The 18,281-nt window shown below is 39.7% G+C and overlaps 1 protein-coding gene across 4 annotated transcripts in view; it reads right to left on the bottom strand.

The window, feature by feature from the left end:
• The window catches only part of arhgef10 (Rho guanine nucleotide exchange factor 10), a 279,666-nt gene extending 263,536 nt beyond the window's left edge, over nucleotides 1-16,130 (bottom strand). For 3 of the 4 annotated variants that reach the window (XM_087978293.1, XM_043679118.2, XM_087978304.1), the window contains exon 1: nucleotides 16,020-16,130. The gene's annotated coding sequence lies outside the window, so the exon portion shown is untranslated. The remainder of the gene's footprint in view (nucleotides 1-16,019) is intronic. The other variant, XM_087978296.1, reaches the window with a different exon arrangement.
• Nucleotides 16,131-18,281: the final 2,151 nt, after the last annotated feature.

Genomic DNA, 18,281 nt, shown 5'->3' with positions numbered 1-18,281 from the left:
ACCTGAGCTCCAAATCTTCTCAAAACTCGCTAAAATTAAAGTGTCTTTGTCACATGTATAACTTTGGGCTCCTCAGTGAAAATTCACAATGAGTGCCTTCTTCTCCATGTGCTGTGTCTATGCATTAGGGATGGAGACCAATGTGTTCAGGACATAATACTAGTCCCAACTTCTATTACTGATGCTGGAAGGAAATATAGTCGAGGGAATCTGTAGCTGCAGAGGGAAAAAAGCCATAATAGTTTAACATTAACTGCTCTCTTGTCGTAATTTAAAAAAAAAGGATTTATACAGAAAAACTGCATAAGGGAAGAACACTTTCAAGAAAGATAAAGCAAGAAATTCCAGGCCAGTCAGTCTAACTCAGTGGTATTGGACCGATTCAGAAGGACAGAATTTATCTGAATTTGGAGAAGCAGGGTTAATCAGTCAACATGGTTTTGTTAAGGGAGGTGATGACTGAACAACTTGATTGAAGTTTTTGAAAAGGTGACCAGGCATGTAGATGAGGGCACTGCATTTGATGTAGTCTACTTGGACTTCAGTAAGATTTTGATAAGGTCCTGTGAAAGTAAGACCCCCCCAAGGGATCGAAGGAAATTTGGCTAACTGGATCCAGAATTGGCTGAATGGCAGGAAGCAGACAGTGATGGTCAAGGAGGCTTTTATGACTGGAAGCCACTGGCCAATGGGCACTGTGGGATTGGTGTTAGGGTCTTTGCTGTTTGTGGTAGGTATAATCAATTTAGACTTGAATGGAAGAGAGTTGATCAAGACATTTGCAGATGATGTGAAAACTCGTAGGATGGTAAATTGTGAGAAGGATAGCCTTAGATTACAGAAGAATATAGACAGGCTGGTCAGATGGGTTGATCAGTGGTAAATGGAATTCAATCTGGACAATTGCCAGATGATGCACTCTAGTATAATAAACAATACATGATGAAAGGTAGGACTCTGGGAAGCACCAAGAATCAGACATACTCTGCACATCTAGCGGCTCATCAGGTGGGAGGGTAGGTAAATAAAGTGATAAAGAGGATACATGGGATACTTGCCTTTGTTAGACAAGGCGCAGAGGTTATATTGGAATTGTATAAAATATTGGTTAGGCCACAGCTAGAGTATTATATGCAGTTCTGAAATCCACATGAGAGGAGGAATGTGATACTGCTGGAGAGGGTACAGAGGATATGTACGAGGATGTTGCCTGGGCTGGAAAGTTTTCCTTGTGAAGTGAGATTAAACATTTCTTTAATGTTGACTGATTAACCCTGCTTCTCCAAATTCAGATAAATTCTGTCCTTCTGAATCGGTCCAATACCACTGAGTTAGACTGACTGGCCTGGAATTTCTTGCTTTATCTTCCTTGTAACAAAGGAGACTGAGGGGGATGTGATTGAGATGTAAAAAATTACAATGGGTGTTATTAGCACAGAGAAGAAGGAACTTTGGTGGAGGGATCTATAACCATGGGTCGTAGATTTACGATAAGCGGCATGACGTTTAGAGGGGATGTGGATTTTTTTTTCCCCAGCCAGAGTGAAATTGGAATCTGACAACTCACTGCCTGTAAAAGGTGGTAATAGCAAAACTCTTCTTAACATCCAGCAAGTGGTTAGATGTATACTTTGGAATCACAAATACACAAGACTTTGGGCCATGTGCTGAAAAGGGCCTTTTTTGTGTGCTGGAGACCTCTGTGACATTCCACATAATTCTACACAGTCAGAATAAAATTTCAGTATGGAAACAAATTTTACATTGAATGTATGTCAAATATACAAGATGCAAATTCTTCCCAGAAATATCAATTGCATCTCTAGCATTCCAGAATTTACGTTTGGGCAGTGGGATTGCTGATGGGTAATATTTGTTTAAGGCCAAAGGGAGAATTTTATTTCTTTTCACACATTACACATAAATCCTGCACATATTACAGTGATGTGGCAAATACATCAAGAGCTCAAACTAGGAATTCTTAGCCATGAAGATCACTTAGCAATAAACAGAACTCTGTCCCAGAGCTCTGTGCAGATTTAATTTTTTTATAATCTCATAATGTTGTCACAATTTCATTTCTTTAGTGAGATACTCAAGAGCATATTTTCTAGATACAATGGGACAATTTTCATGACTGAAAAGGAATAATTAAGATAATCACACCATTCAAATGATATTCCATGTGAGCCCCTTGATTACTTTTCCCCCTCAATAAATACCATATTCTGCTCATTGTCTCCAGAAATGCTTTTAAAAATTTGAATCAAATTAAACCGAAAAATACAGAACAGATGCAAAGGGAAGGGCAGAAGGCTAATTTTTTTTTGCATTTTTCTACAGTGGTTACAGTCCAAATATTAAATTACTTTCACATCTCCAGTATGTACAATCTATGTCACTGAACATCTGCAAAAGTCATATGCAATGACAAACCAAGTTAATGGAGTTGAAAAAATGGAACAGATGCTTTAATGCATTATACATGGTAAAGTCAATTGGTTCAAATTACATCCTGAATGACGAGAGGTTTGTGATGATTTAGACTAAAAAAAAGCATTATGGTTCTTTACTATCATGTTTAGCTATTATATTGTTGCTGCTAGCCATTTGATTTCCTACATTTGAACTTTTTTGATGAATTACTTCTAAAGACGAATAAGTTATATGACATTGAAAATGTGTACTTCTCTGTATTTTTATATTAGTTCACACTCTGCAAGATGAAAACAGATGTAAATTCGTACATTTGCATCGTGAGAAAGGTAACTATGGTTTAAAAACATGCATAAAATTAAGTATTTCTATCTTTTGAATGGTCACCCATTATCTTCCTTTCTTGCAGACTGATATTCTGCAACAGTTACTGTCTGAGAGATGACTTGATGATCTTACACATGATAGCTACCAAAGCACTAATTGTTGTGATTCTGGCTGATGTTATTACTTGACAAGTCAAATCCCAGTCTGAAACTTAACAAAATAGATCATACTTTGGAGTGTGTATGGTAACCAAAACACACCCCTGATACAGTACCCAAAAAAAAAACCTGGTATGATTCCCAAAAATGCGACTCGTACAGTACACACATCAGAGTCTCTGTCCCTAACATTTTAATGGGTTTATGTCACTTGTGATTTTGGTATACAGAATGGAACTGTAGATAGCTTCTTTCTGGAGTGAATATATACCTGAGCTTAAACATACTTAATTTTAAGTAACCTCTTCAGTGTTTAATCTCAATTACTCAGGTCTAAGACTATCACTAATTTTCCATTCCAAATTTCATGATATGCTTCTCTGCACTGGAGCACTGGCCTGTACAAGCATCTTCATTGAGGGACTTCACAGGACTGCTTAAACTCCAAGGAGAAAGTGAGAACTGCAAATGCTGGAGATCAGAATCAAAAAGTGTGGTGCTACAAAAGCACAGCCAGTCAAGCAATATCTGAGGAGCAGGAGAGTCAACGTCTGGAACATAAGCTCTTCAGCAGGAACAAATGAAGTCTTAATGCTTGGAACATTGACTCTCCTGCTCTTCGGATGCTGCCTGATCAGCTGTGCTTTTCTAGCATCACACTTTTCGATGATGACTGCTCAAACTCCAAAGCAGATTACAATTAACTCTAGCCTGTGGAAATTTCCCTCAAGCTTAAAACTTCTCCTGGCCTTCTAAATTGGAGCTTGTTTATTTTAATATATACAACATCACACCACAAACTCAATCTTGTCCTTACATAATACTTCATATATCTGGTCAACAACTCCCCACCCCGATCCCACAATTTTCACTTTGGGATCACATGAAGTGAAACATTAAAATGAAATCACAGGGCAAAATGTTTTGAAAGCACTATTCCAGTTTGTGATTTGCTTTTGTTCTGGCCTTATGAGTCTGTATTGTAATTATCAGTGACTTGTGTATCTGAAAACAGATCACTTTTTTCCTCAACCACATTGATAGTATTTCCTAAAGTTATATGTGATATCATTATTTTTCTCACTAAAATGCAATACCTCTTTTTATAGTGAATATCAAATTTCCTAGAACATCGTTCAGTAGCACAAAACAACTGTTTACTATCTTAATCAATGCTAACCACTAGAAAATAGCTGAAGAGTGATATTTATGGGAATTCTTATTGCTATGAGTAAACTTAAATTAATTTTCTCTCCCAATAAAATGAGCCTCACATTGTAAGGATATTATCTTAGTGACTGAACAAAAGGACACACTGTTCACAACTTATTACAAAGAGACCATTAATGCTTACTGCACACAAGGACAACACTTTCCATAAAAAGTAGCAGTTGAGTTATTCCTATTTCACGAAAGAAAGAAAAACTGGACATTTTTCTTCAGTTACAAGTAGTAAACAAAGAAATAAAACTTTGACTTGCCTTTAACTGAGATGAAAGGACATATCAAACTTCATGGATAAGGAAAATCCATTCAGCTTATTGACATTCATTTGTTCATGTACTAATTCTCCTTTCTTGGCAATTAAATTGACTTTGAATAATGCTAAGGCTTTATTCGAAACATTCAACTCAACCTCTCCTCCTCACTCTCGATGCCTTGACAGTAGTAGTATGTTTGAAAAACAGTGTGGTGGAAGCAATAAGTGATTGTGACTTCCGTCACCATTTTCAGCTAACCTGGAGTTATCAGTCCAGAACTTCAATTTACAATGGGCTTCATTCTGTTGGACTTTCTATTATGCTGGCAGGAAAAGCTGATATCGTCAATGCAGCAAAATTTCAGGTTATCCAGATATTATTAATGCAATTTCACACCATACTGAAATACCAAATGCAACATGTACAGCATAATAATAATTCTGAGTGTACAAGATGGAGAAGTCAAATCCTAACAAAAATTTAGTAACTCAGCTAATGTCCATTGCTAGTGGTAGTATAATATGAAGTTCAGAAACAGTTGTATTCCAGAGCATCTAATAAAATCGTGTTTCCTCTTAAAGTTTCGTATCTAAATTTTCACAAAACTACACATCAGAGATTGACAACCAGCCAAACCAAATGACTTTGTTGACATCTTTGTAAACAAGAACAGAACAGACTGTTACAAGATGGTTGTGTATTAAACCATCCCCATTAATTCAAGATGAAATGGAGTCGTGGAGATAAGCACAAGATCTCAAACCCAAATGTTGGCTCTTACACCTGGACACAAAGAAAGGGGGAGCTGGATTTGTTATTGGCAGACCTTAGCTTATCAAATTTACTGACTCAAATACCTTGGACAGAGACAGAGACAAAACGACAGAGGGAAAGAACGCGTGCGCAATGGAACAAACTATTTTTGCTAAAGATCAGCCAAATGCAGGTGGGAGAACATTTGGTAGTTGAAGAGATGGACCTGTGGATATTTAAGAATAATGTGAGATTTGTCCCTGGTGAGACTGGGAGAAGGAATTGCTGGAGCAGAACTCACTGCTGGAAATTGACTTTATGATTCTCAGAAGACTGAGGAAAATGGCCTTCAGTATGTACCGTAACTCAGCAAAAAAAAAAGGGAGGAGCAAGCCTGGAGAGCAATTTTCATCTGGTTCACTTCAGGACTGCACAGGGTGTATAATATTTAAATGCAGCGTGGAATTTTCAATCATGCTAGAAAGTTAAGGGAGTAATATATTTTCTGTAGTTTACTGCATTAGTTGCCTATTAAGTAAAATACATTGGTCCGTGCTGATCTTAAATTGGTTTGGTACCATAAATGTCTTAAAATCTGAAATTTTGCAGTGAGATATTTAAGTTGGCCACACAGAATTTGAACTCTTTAACTTATTGGTCTCTATGGGAATCGGTACATCATACAACAAATTTATTAAGGTTAGCAGAGATTTCATGATGCTTGGTTAAAAAGATTAAAAATCACACAACACCAGGTTATAGTCCAACAGGTTTAATTGGAAGCACACTAGCTTTCAGAGTGACGCCCCTTCATCAGGTGATAGTGGAGGGCTCGATCATAACACAGAATTTATAGCAAAAATTTACAGTGTGTCTGGCTCGTATATGTGTGGAAAATGTGTGCACATTCAGCAATTGACCGAGCATATTGCAGCGCTGACAAAAGAACTCGAAGACCTTAGGCTCATCCGAGAAAACGAGATCTTTCTGGACAAGACTTTCAGCAATGTTATTACACCAATCATGCCAGAAGAGAGCAGAAGAGAACAGATGATGAGGAAGACAGAGAGGAGACTGGTGCAAGAGACCCCGGGAGAAGTACCTGTCAGGAACAAGTTGAAGCTTTTGGAAGCAGAGACTGATGACACTGCCAGTTCACAAGGCGGCCAAGTTTGTCAATCAAAAGTTGCCGCAGAGACAGAGCGGAAGAGTCGGACATCGCACAGAGCCATGGTAATAGGGGACTCCATCGTGAGAGGAACTGACCGGGGTTTTTGTGGCAGCAGACGGGATTTAAGGATGGTGTGTTGCTTTCCTGGTGCTAGAGTGAAAGACATCGCGGACAGAGTGCAGGAAATCCTCAAGGATGAGGGTGAAGAGCCAGAGGTGGTGGTACATGTCGGCACAAAATATGTCGGGAAGAAGAGGAGGAACATACTACAGCGAGACTTCGGAGAACTAGGAAGAAGGCTGAAAAGCAGGACATCCAAGGTGGTTATCTCCGGTTTGCTTCCAGTTCCTCGGGCTAGTGTGGCCAGAAACAGGGAGATAACGGACTTGAACGTATGGTTGGGGAACTGGTGCAGGAAGCAAGGATTTAAGTTCTTGGATCACTGGGGTATATTTTGTGGTAAACATAAATTCTACAAGAGAGACGGCTTGCACCTTAATAGGTTAGGGACCAGTATTCTGGCAGGCAGGTTTTCTACTGCAACACCGCTACATTTAAACTAAGTAGCGGGGGGGAGGGGACAAGCTGGATGTTTAAAAAGGAAATTGAAGGGAAAGTTAGAACAAAAGAAGTCAAGAAAGACAACTGTATCAATGAGGCAGAAAACTCGGAAAGGCATCATGCTGTAAGGTTGAGTGAAATAAGGATTGATGGGAAGGGTGAGAGCAGTAACAAATTAAAAATACTATACATGAATGCACGAAGCATTAGACATAAGATGGATGAGCTTGAGGCTCTTTTGGAAATTGGCAGATACGATATCGTGGGGATAACTGAGACGTGGCTTCAAGTGGACAGGGCCTGGGAAATGAATATTCAAGGATACACGTGTTATCGTAAGGACAGACTGACGGGCAGAGGGGGTGGGGTGGCCTTCTTGGTAAGGGACGATATTCAGTCCCTTGCGCGGGGGGACCTAGAGTCAGGAGATGTAGAATCAGGGTGGATAGAGCTTCGAAATACTAAGGGTAAAAAGACCCACTTGGGAGTCATCTACAGGCCCCCAATCAGTAGTCTGGATGTCGGATGTAAGTTAAATCAGGAGCTGAAATTGGCCTGTCGCAAAGATGTCACTACAGTTGTTATGGGGAATTTTAACATGCAGGTAGACTGGGAGAATCAGGATGGTATTGGGCCTCAAGAAAGAGACTTTGTGAAGTGCCTCAGAGATGGATTCTTAGAGCAGCTGGTGCTGGAGCCGACCAGGGAGAAGGCAATTCTGGATCTGGTATTGTGTAACGAACCAGAATTGGTCAGAGACCTCGAAGTGAAGGAGCCATTGGGAAGTAGTGACCATAATACAATAAGCTTCAATCTGCAATTTGAGAGGGAGAGGGTACGGTCGGAAGTGACAGTACTTATGTTGAATAAAGGGAATTATGGAGCTATGAGGGAGGAGCTGGCCAAAGTTCAATGGTGCAATACCTTAGCAGGGATGACTGTGGAGGAACAATGGCGGATATTTCTGTGTATAATGCAGAAGTTGCAGGATCAGTTCATTCCTAAAAGGAAGAAAGATCCCAGGAGGAGGCATGGGCGGCCGTGGCTGACGAGGGAAGTAAAGAAATATATAAAGTTAAAAGAGAAAAAGTATAACATAGCTAAGATAAGTGGGAAAACTGAGGACTGGGAAGCTTTTAAAGAGCAACAGAGGATTACTAAGAAGGAAATACGCAGAGAAAAAATGAGGTACGAAGGTAAACTGGCCAAGAATATTAAGGAGGATAGTAAAAGCTTTTTTAGGTATGTGCAAGGCAAAAAAATGGTTAGGACAAAAATTGGGCCCTTGAAGACAGAAACAGGGGAATATATTACTAGGAACAAAGAAATGGCAGAGGAATTAAATGGGTACTTCAGATATGTGTTCACTTGGGAAGACACAAGCAATCTCCCTGAGGTAACAGTGGCTGAAGGACCTGAACTTAAGGGAATTTATATTTGCCAGGATTTGGTGTTGGAGAGACTGTTAGGTCTGAAGGTTGATAAGTCTCCGGGGCTTGATGGACTGCATCCCAGGGTACTGAAGGAGGTGGCTCGGGAAATCGTGGATGCGTTGGTGATTATTTTCCAGAGTTCAATAGATTCAGGGTCAGTTCCTGAGGATTGGAGGGTGGCTAATGTTATACCACTTTTTAAGAAAGGTGGGCGAGAGAAAGCAGGTAATTATAGACCAGTTAGTCTGACCTCAGTGGTGGGAAAGTTGCTGGAGTCTATTATAAAGGATGAAATTACTGCACATCAGGATAGTAGTAACAGAATAGGACAGAGTCAGCATGGATTTATGAAGGGGAAATCATGCTTGACTAATCTTCTTGAATTTTTTGAGGATGTAACTATGAAGTTGGACAAGGGAAATCCAGTAGATGTAGTGTACCTGGACTTTCAGAAAGCTTTTGATAAAGTCCCACACAGGAGGTTAGTGAGTAAAATTAGGGTGCATGGTATTGGGGGCAAAGTACTAGATTGGATTGAAAATTGGTTGGCTAATAGGAAACAAAGGGTCCATTTTGTTTCCTTTTTTTCGGGCATGAGCCCTCAGATTCCTGAAGAAGGGCTCATGCCCAAAACATCGATTCTCCTACTCCTTGGATGCTGCCTGACCTGCTGCGCTTTTCCAGCAACACATTTTCAGTATCCATACAATATGGTCAGCAGCTGTGGAGATTTGATTCAACTGCTTATACTGGAACAATGACCAGATATTGGTTTTGATGTTGATTGAAGGCTAGGACACCAGGAATTCAAAGATAACATTTACATTCCTGCACCACAACAGTAAATTATAAAATGTAAAGTACTTCAAGGACTGTAAAATGTTTTGAGAGCATCCGAGAGTTGTGAAAGCTGCTATATGAATGCAAGCTTTTCCTTCCTTCAATCACCCTCTAGAATTGTAATGTCTTGGCAAATGCTGAAAGACTTCAACTTAAGATATTATCTAATCAACCTAATTATATGTTATACATCTCTGGACCAGGTGGGTCGTAAACCTGGGCCTCCTAGTTCAGAAGTAGGGACAATACCACTGCACCACAATAGCCCTAGCCTTCAGCTTTGTGTTTTTTAATATTCAGAAATACTGTTTACACACAACAAAATTTTTCACCCCCCCCCACCATCACCAAGTCATCTGTGTTTTTTCCATCTATTAACCTCAGCTTTATGTCAAATTGCATTAGAGAACAGATGTGCAATTTATTTAATTGTGACATTTATCAATTCACCAAAAATATGATTACAGGGTCTATGTCTTAATTTTAGACCAAGGTCTAGCTCAACCCATTAATTTGTGAAACTACAACAACCATAGAGAAGTTTCAAATTACTACAAATTTAAATTAGCCCATTGTCTGCATCTATTTTATTCCACAGAGAGTCATTGTGGTCTCCAGTGTATAAAGAGATTGCACAATACCATATTTTATTGTTTGAAAAGTTAAATTTATGCATTTTCTCAGAAAGCAGAATGTGCTTTGAAAAGCCCAACTTCCAAATTAAACAATTGGATGTTGCTCTGAGACAAATTAGAATCTGTCACATTTCAGAAAAGTTGAAGGAAACTAGGCTGACAAAAAAAAACTTTTGACAGTCAGTACCTGGCATTTAACTCAAAGTCCAATTGCACACAACAGATTGGATTTTATGCTTCTCCATAAGTGGGTCTGAAAGTTGAGGGAGATGCAAGCAATACACAGCCAACAGCTGGCTCACTGTCGACATTCCCATCTCTATCCCCAACCTAATCCTATCAGTGACAGGATGGCAGGTATCGGGCAGCTCGCCTGTCAGTGGGCCAATTGAGGACCTTAAGCAGGCATTCATCTTGTCAGTATCAGTCAGAAATACGACTCCCATTCTTCATATTCAACCCTAAAAGTTAACTCTGTTCCTGTCTCCACAAATGTTGTCTAATCTGCTGAGATTCTCCTGCAAATTCCTGCTTTTAATGCAAACATCTGTTGCACATTCTGTATTTCTGTTAACATTGGCCAAACTCCTGGCCATCAGACATGCAATTGCACATCAAATTTTGTACAACAAAGCCAAAAAGAAAAACACTCACATCAAATGATGATAGCTACATCAGCAAATTTGGAATGGACAAAAAAAAAAGACTCCTTCTTATTTGAAGAATGACCTAAATCAGTGAAACAAACAGTATAAAACCCAAATGTTTTCTCAGTATGTGACATCTTTCATGCAATCCTACTTCCTTCATTATGCTAGAAGCACGATTCCCCTTTACTAACAATGTTATAGATTCAAACCCTATAGAAACAAAGCAATTGATTGAAGTGTTGCCTATTAAACATTTCCTTTCTTCAGTCCCTTCCATTAAAGCTGAGTGGCATTATGCTGCTAAGAATAATTAGAAATAATTAAATCCAATTTTAAAAGCATTCAAAACTGGCTGTTGTCTTTAAAATCACTGATCTGAGCAACATATATGATAAAACCATCACAAATCTTCAAAATATTTTGAATTTTCAATATAATTGGCAATTTACATATAGAATACTAATACTTGCTAGGAGGTAGAAATCATTCAAGTTGAACATACTATCAAAACAATATTGAACTTAATTCAAAACTTTTAAAGTATACCTAGATACACTCAGAATATCACCTCATCTACATTTCAGTAACACTTATGCTGCACAGTAAACAGTTTAAGTTCTTTCTGCACCGTAAACAGTTTAATTGCTCAATATCTGGTACAAAATATGATGCAGGCCAAAAAAAATTTTTGCATCATACTGCTGTCAATGGATACTTTTATCATCTTATTAATGTACTGTTCAGGAAGAAATGAACCAGCATTGCCAGCAATGTTCACCTTTAGTAATGGATTTAAAAAAAACTACAAAAGATTGATATTTTTCAAACTGTACCATTCTAGTTTCACAGCAGTGGCCACAAGTCATTATCCTCATCACAAGAACATTTCAGTAAACAGATCAGCCTTGCTCATAGAAAGGGACCAAAGAAATTTTCAGGTAACTGAAGCAATTCTGCTTATTAAAGCCACGTTATTACATTGCTTGGTTTTCCATGTTTAGTGTCAAAAATTTGCTTGTGTATTTAAATAGTGCCTTCAACTTAATAAAAAATTCCAAAGCACTTCACAGGAACATGATCAAGCAAACAAAAATAAACACCAAGGCAAAGAAAGAGACATTAGGGTAAATGACCAATGCTATGATTGGGGAAAAAAAGCTGCTTTTAAGGACACAAATGACAGAGGGAAAGCAGTCTCATAAGTTGTCTGCAATTGTCATGATCTAAGTTATTCTGTTGTCTAATACTTGCACACATGAGACACATGCAAACAGGGATCACAATGCAGAATCCCTACTCTGTACACAATTTACAGGAATAAATCACACCCATCCATATTAATTCGCAAAGTAGATCAGATACACACACACCAAGTTGAGATAAAAAGGCTTTCCACTATTTAGCTGTTTTATTTATACTGGTATAAAATTATGAATACGTAATAGATATTCCTCAATTCCAAGCTCAATCTAGCCATTTTTGTAGCATATTGATACGAGCTCTTAAAGTAAATGTCTTCGTTAATCAGTGTCATAGATAATAGACAGTCCTTCATCCCATTACATCCACATCAATCTAAAGCCACCTAACTACTCTAATCCCATTTTCTAGTACTTGGCCCATTGCCTTGAATGCCTTGGCATCGCAAATGCCTATCCAAATACTTACTAAATGTCATGAGGGTTTCTGCCTCTCCCATCCTAACAGACATTGAGCTTCAGATTCCCACAGTCCTCCAGGTGAAAAGGTTTGTCCTCACATCCCCTCTAAACCTTCTTCCCCTTGCCCTAAATCTCTGCCCCTGGTCATTGATCCCTCCATCAAGGTGAAAACTTCCTTCCTGTCTACCCTATCTATACTGCTTAGAATTTTTATACATTTCAATCATGTCCTCCTTTAGTCTCCTCTGCTTCAAAGATAAACAACCCCAATCTGCTCAATCTCTTGCCATAACTGAAACTCTCCAGCCCAGGCACATCCTGGTGAACCTCCTTTGTACCCTCTCCAATGCAATCACATTCCTCCTATGACATGGATTCCAGACTGTCATATCTCCACAGTTAGTTGCTTACCTGAAGAAAGTACGGATCACAGGAACACAACTAGTTTAGTCTCGGACTGTTGCCAAGGAAAGGTTTGGAGTTGAGTCTTAAGTAACAGAATTTGGAGCACAGAACAAAGGCAATTACTTCAGATTTCATAATATTTAACTGGAAGATGTGTTGACACTTCTATGCATTTTGATGCCAGAAAGAAAGTCAGATAATTTATCAAGAGTGGATCAGTAGAGTGCAGTGGTCGAGAGATATAACTTTGTGCTATTAGTGTACAAATGGAAACTAACATGATGTTGCTGATGAGCAATACCTAGACCAGAAAGTGGAGGAACCTATGGATCAATCCGAGGGGCAAATCAGAGGTAATATTGCAGAGAAGGAGAAGAAACCTTTGTAAGTGAAACACAGGCTGTAATTAGATGGTCAAGAATGGAATCAGATAAGTGTGCTTTCAGCAAGCCTGACATCAGTGGAGTGGTAGGCAAAAGTGAGGACTGCAGATGCTGGAAACCAGAGTTTAGATTAGAGTGGTGCTGGAAAAACACAGCAGGTCAGGCAACATCCGAGGAGCAGGAAAATCGACGCTTCGGACAAAAGCTCTATTCCTAATGAAGGGCTTTTGCCAGAAACTTCCATTTTCCTGCTCCTCGGATGCTGCCTGACCTCCTGTGCTTTTCCAAACCAAACATCAGTGGAGTAGTGTTTGAGAAGGGTGATGTGGTCAACCATTTCAAAGGCTGCAGATAAGATGACAATTTAATATCAGAGCATAGCTAAATCAGCAGTCAAAGTAGGTCAGATGAGCCTGGGGTCTCAGGGTGAATTCGGAATAGTACAAATTAGGACTTTTGTGACAGAGTTTTGAATGACGTCAAATTTATACTGGGGAGTAAAACGGAACACTAATCACAGGGTGGTTATTTTAAGGAATAACTGACAACACATTACTACATCATAAACCTTCTCAGAGTTAAAAATCACACAACACCAGGTTATAGTCCAACACGTTTAATTGGAAGCATACTAGCTTTCGGAGCGACGCTCCTTCATCAGGTGATTGTGGAGGGCTCGATCGTAACACAGAATTTATAGCAAAAATTTGCAGTGTGATGTAACCTGGTGTTGTGTGATTTTTAACTTTGTACACCTGTTTTAAAAAATTCTCAAGGTCAGGTTCGTAGGAGAGTAGTCTGACACAGAACAAACGACCAAGAGGCGAGTCTGCTAGAATATGAGCATTTTATTCCCCGCAGCGTCGCCAAAACCAGGTCTCATCTTACAACGGGTCTGGCTTATACTCACTCTACATGTTACCGGAACTGGGAGCCGTCAGTTCTCGTAGAGCGGTTGCCAACAACCCACGCTCGGCGGTTAAACGTAACCCCGGAGCAGACTCCCGGGTCTGGCTTATACTCACTCTACATGTTACCGGAACTGGGAGCCGTCAGTTCTCGTAGAGCGGTTGCCAACAACCCACGCTCGGCGGTTAAACGTAACCCCGGAGCAGACTCACCGAACTGGAGACTTTTCCAGCTGATATACTCTTTTCCAGATATAAACATTCATGTGAACAGCAGAGCAAGGCTAAAAAACACATTCCATTCTGGTTACATACAGATAAGAAGATTCACACGGGGAGGTGTGTAATAAGATTCACACGGGACTAAGCAACACCTCCATTCCGGTTAGATTCACACATGTATTGGGACATAATTTTTAACCGTTTCACCACAACACCCCAGTCCAACACCGGCATCTCCGAATCACTTCTCAGAGTTGTTATTGAAGATCAGCAGCTTGGGAGTAGACTGACTGGTCACATTAGAGAGAAAATAGAAAATAGTGCAGAAAAATAATTTAAACAAGTAATTCAAAACATATTAGGAAATTAACGCATAGAAGCCGCACTTGAAACTTACATTTTCATTTTTGGCTTTACATATTTCATCAATCATTCAACTGAGAGGGCAAATATAGAACTTTCCTGAAGACATTATCACTCCATAGCTTGCTTTTAGGCAATGTGCCAATGTGACACAGAATATTGAAGTATTCAGGTTTCTCTTTCCTACTATGGAATTGCTTGACTTAAGCTTGGCAGCTCACCAGCAGCATGGCATGGTGCCATACAGAGCAAAAACCATTTTCTAGAATACACAAAAATAAATTTGAACTCCTAATTACTGTGACAGAGTTTTTAAATGACCTCAAGTATATGTAGCCCAAGCTGAAGAGCTTTAAGAAATATTGACAATATGACAGAATGTATAATGAAAAGCACTGCTTTAGGTAATTTATATCTTTGTGGTAACTATATCATTTACACCCATTGAAATGCAATCATACAAATCAAATTGCATCTATTTTAATATTGAGGAATTGTAATAGTTGCCAACAGAACAAGGTTACTGGTGTAATGTACCTTCTTCGTTGCTGAATACATTGTTCCAACTTGCTAATAAATTGAACAGCCTAAAGAAATCTGATCTTCAGAGTTTAGCCTAATTTTTCACCCAAATGCACTAGCACCTCAAATTCTTACAAAATTCTTTGCAAAACACTCAGCAAACTATTAGTGATGACAGACACTGTCACGGTGCCAGTTGAAATTGTATCGGAATTGTTATTGTACTGATTTTATGCCTCCAAATTTAAATTCTCCATCTTATCTGAGCTGACCTTGAGAGTTATCAGCACCGTTTATTTGCCAAGAGGCTTGCATATAATATGTAGTACATAGGAAGAAAATTGTTTTCACAATGTTGACTACCTATGAAAGAATTATTTGAATATCAAGAACCGGAGAGCTCTGGGTTGTACCTTTTATAAAAAGGTCAAAAAGAAGCAATAAATCTTGAATTGAAAAGGGATATTTTAGCTACATGCTGAAAATATGTGCGCACAGTTGTGGTCTTAGAGTGAGAAATACCAAGAAATTCACGCAGTAGAAAGGGGTTAAGTCAAGAACTAAGAGAGAGCAAGGAAAGTTTCAAAGAAAAAAAACCGTTGCGTTTTTTTAGCTCTTTTGCAGGCTGACTTTAGACAAAATTGATTTTTGAAAGTTATATACCGGTAAATTTGCAGTCCTGATTTTCACTTACACGGAAAGGGGGGGGGGGGGGGAATGCATAATAATACAAAAGCCAGCGTCGTATTTCGCCAGAACTCCTCCCTCCTGCACTGACAAGCCGCTTCCTCTGGGTAAATGCCAATTTCTCATGTACCCGAACCATAGCAACGCTTTGACTTTCCAAGCCGAACAATAGAGACAGTTTGAGCACTATCGTGATCTGTGCCTGCTCAATCCTAGCCCAGCAAACGCTGCATGAGGACTGTATGCCGAATACAGGGGACTCGCATCTGAAGAAAACTCCACTCAGTGACGACAAAAAAAATAACCTCAGCCCATTTTTTTTAGTTAATTTTCCGGAAAGCCTGAATAGTACGGGCAAACACCAATAAAATGCAATTGGTTGCAGTTGCCACTTGCTCTCCTTCCATTTTTGGACGGACTTACCATCGCTGTCTCAAGTCCAAGTTTGCCACGATTTCAGGCAGGCAGTCAGTGATAAATGCAGACACAGCTCCTTCCACTGTCAGTCAGTCCCACCGCCCTCACTGCTGCTCCTCGGCTCAGCGCTGATTCCACCTCCTGGCCGGGGCTCTCAGCTTCCCCAGCCTCGCATTGGCTCAACGCCCCGTCAATCATTCCCACCAGCAAACAGGCTGAGGCAGAGGCCAGTTGTTGATTTTGACAACATGTTGAGTTTATGATTTTATTTGGATGCATCTGTACACACATTGAGACCAGGGCGAGAAAGAGGGGTTCGACTTGGTGGCCGCAGTTTTGTAGGTGAACGCTGGCCAGATGTTAGCCCCTTTGCTGCTCATGGCACTGCACAGCACTGTAACAGGGCCAACGCCTTTTGTTACATTCTTCAGCTACTGGGTCATTCCCAGGGGTGACTGAGACAGTGAGTAGATAGAGCTGAGCTTGGGATGTTTGCATTGAGCAAACATTGTTACATCTTTACACGTTTAAACATTATTTCGCAATTCTATTAATTACCATGATTCTATAAATTATTTAAAATCGTTTTATTATTGAAGACTTCAAAACTTACACTTTGCCTTACAGAAAATGGATTTGGGACCCCTTGTGCATGAATCTCAAAAAGTTAGCATCCAAGTTTAACAGGTAATAGGGAAGGTAAATGGAATCTTGGTCTTTATTTCAAAGGGAATGAAATGTAAAAGTAGGGAGAGTTTGCTAAAATTATACAAGGCATTAGTCAGACCACAGCTGGAATACTTAGAACTGTTTTGGACCTGTTATCTATAAAATCTATACCTGAATTTAATCCAGTTCATACTAGCCAAATGTTCACTAGCCTAGAACCACATATGGACAAACAGTCTTATCATGAGAGGTTAAGTGGAGGTCTGATGAAGAGTTGTCTGGACTGGAAACGTTAGCTTACTCTCCCTCCATGGATGCTGCCTGACCTGCTGTGATCTGCAGCAATTTTCGTTTTCAGTACAGATTCCAACATCTGCAATAATTTGCTACTATGAGGTTAAGTGGAGGTTCTGGCTGACCAACTCGCTTGAATTTTTCAAAGAGGTGACCAGACGTGTAGATGAGGGCAACAGTTTTGATGTAATTCAATTGGACTTCATGAAGCCTATTGATAAGGCCACACATGGGAGATAGACAGCAAAGGTTGAAAATGCAGAGGATCCAAGGAAGTTTTACCTAGAGTTGGCTGCATGGCTGGAATCAGAGGGTAATGTTCAAGGGGTGTTTTTGTGACTGGAAGCCTGTGTCCAGTGGGGTTCCATGGAATTGGTGTGGGGTCCCCTTGCTGTTTGTGTTACATATAAACAATTTAGACTTGAACATAGAAAGGTTGATCAATAAGCTCACAGATGATGCAAAACTGGGTGGGATGGTGAGGAGGATATAGTAAATTACAAGAGGATATGTGCAGACTGGTCAGATGGGCTGATCAGTGGCAAATGGAATTCAATCTGGATAAGTGTGAGATGAAGCGTTTGGGCAGGACAGAAAAGTCAAGGGAATACATTATGAATGGTAGGGCCCTGGAAAGCACCGAGATTCAGAGGGACTTTGGTGTGTATGTACATCAATCATTTAACAGAGTGGGCCAGATGGACAAAGTGATTTTGGAGGCATATGAGGTATTTACCTTTTTTGGCCAAAGCATAAAGTTTAACAGTAGTGAGGTTATGCTGGAATTGTATAAAATTAGTTAGTCAACAGCTAGATTATTGAGTGATTTCTGGAATCCATACTATGGAGGGATGTGATAACTGGAGAGGATGTGGAGAAGATTTACCAGGCTGGAGAGTTTTAGTTATGAAAAGAGATTGGATGGATTGGAGTAGTTTTTGTTGGAGCAGGGCAAACTGAGGGAGGGACATGATTTAGATTTAAAATTTATGAGGGCCACTAACAGGGTAGACAGGAATGAACCTTTCCCCATGGTGAAGGGATCAATGAGCAAGGGGCATAGATTTAAGGGGCAGAAGGTTTAGAGGGAATGTGAAAAAAAAATCATTTTCACTCAGAGTGTTGGGGGTGGGGGGGGGTTGAAATCTAGAATTCACTGCCTGTAAAGGTGGTAGAGGCAGAAACTCTCATAACATTTAAGAATTTAGATGTACACTTGTGACGCCAAGACTGAATATCAAGGAATTGTTAAAGATAAAACAAAGTAAAAGCTTATTTCAGCATGAATGTGATTAGCCAAAGGGT

The sequence above is a fragment of the Chiloscyllium plagiosum genome, unplaced genomic scaffold, assembly GCF_037043375.1.
Source record: "Chiloscyllium plagiosum isolate Xiang-an unplaced genomic scaffold, Cpla_swu_hap1 HiC_scaffold_3, whole genome shotgun sequence".
NCBI lineage: Eukaryota > Metazoa > Chordata > Chondrichthyes > Orectolobiformes > Hemiscylliidae > Chiloscyllium > Chiloscyllium plagiosum.
Note: the sequence above shows the minus strand (reverse complement) of the source record. Positions and strands in the feature narration are given on the sequence as shown.